The sequence below is a fragment of the Rhyacophila brunnea genome, unplaced genomic scaffold (genome assembly GCF_057557595.1).
Source record: "Rhyacophila brunnea isolate RB1 unplaced genomic scaffold, BYU_Rbru_1.0 scaffold_69, whole genome shotgun sequence".
In the NCBI taxonomy this organism is placed as follows: Eukaryota; Metazoa; Arthropoda; class Insecta; order Trichoptera; family Rhyacophilidae; genus Rhyacophila; species Rhyacophila brunnea.
Genome location: NW_028233338.1, coordinates 73771 through 75571, shown reverse-complemented (window position 1 = coordinate 75571; position 1801 = coordinate 73771).

Below are 1801 nucleotides of genomic sequence, written 5' to 3'. Positions count from 1 at the left end.
TTTAACGATTTTCGTGAAGTTTTTATCAAGAAATGTGTATCTCTTAGTATAAAAACACCTTCTTTTAGGTCTTGTTTTATTGGTTGTACGCGCGAAAAACAAAAAAATGAACAAAAAAAGTTGCTAGTAAACGAAACGGTTGATAGAATCTTGAATGGAAGTATACAGCTTCAAGAAAATGACAACTGTTTCGGTATATTTTGCAAAAAGAATGTATTTCATTGTTCTGTGATCAACAACTTAGGCCATTTAGTGACATATTTCACATTCACAATGATAAAAAAACAAGAACAAGAAGACATCACTGTTCATATTGCACCTGAACTCGAAAAAAACATTTTAAAATACGAACCAGTATTTATTGGATATGTAGGAAATGACAAATCACTAAAAAACAATCTTAAAAGAATTACCGATATTGTTGCGAAAATAAACACAAAAACATCTATAGTTTTAGTAGAATCTGATCTTATAGACACATTATACAGCAACACGGAATCAAAAAAGTATTGCTCAACAATATGTCACAGACTTCTGTGTCCAGAATTCCTATTCAGCTTAATAATTGAAAAAAATAAACACCCTGTATCTTATAAAAAATATAATAAGCTTCTTACTTGCAGCGAAATCGTAGAAACAATGAAGATAGGCGTAAAAATAGCACTTGCTTTTTGCGGAATCGATATTTCAAATAAATATGCATGGAACGGTGTTCTACTTAGGGCTGCTAATCTCGATGACGACTTTTCAGTCTTTTTGGCGGGACAAGGTAATGTCTCTAAATTGAGTAACCTATTAAAACATATGGACGCCGGTAAAATTAAAATATCCGAAAATGAGTACGTTGAATCTGAAATTGTCGACTTCGATAATGCTGCTGTTTTTCTTAGAATCAAAAGGGATCTCACACGTCATAATAGAAATTACATTAATAATAAAACGGATAATAATGATGACGATGAGGGATGGAATAGTGATAATGAAAATGATAAAGACAATAATAAAATAATAAAGGAAAATCCCTGCGCTGCTAATGAAGTTTATTTCGATCCAAATTACGATCTTCTTGATTCTACAATGATACACCCAAAAAACTACCCTTATACAAAAATAATCTGTAATACTGCTTTAACATCAGAAACTCTCGATCCTGACCAAAAAACTAAAAACGAAAACGAAGAAATATACCTAATTCTCACTCAACCAACTAAAATCCTCGATGTAACAACAACTGGATTGAAAGAAAACAAACAAAACATAATAAAAAATATCCAAAAACAAATTTTATACGGAAATCGTAAAAGATTCGATGGCATACCTGACAAAATCATTTTCAACGAATGCATCAAAGGAAACTCCAATATCATTTTCGGAAAACCATATGAAGGAAGAATATCGCGCATATTCAAAACTTGTTATGTTGTGTCTACTAAAATTGATAACAGCACAAACCAAGACTCCAATAATCCTGAAATATTCTTTGTTGATGTTTTTGTTAAAAAATACCATAATGAAATCCATAATAACCAGTTGGTGAAAATTGTTATCGATGAACCCCAATATGGGTCATTATCGTATAATGGATCGGTTCATGAAACAGAAACCCCTGCAAAAAAACATAAAATTAAGTTCATCTCACACTCTCTTTACAAAAACTTAAATCGAAAAGAAGCTGAAAGATTTTTGGAAACAAATAACAAAACTGTTTTGGTGAGAAGCAGCGGTTCGTCAGAAAATGGCGTAATTACTGTGAAAATATCATTGGGAAATAGCGAAAACGGTTTTTGGCATTATAATTTCG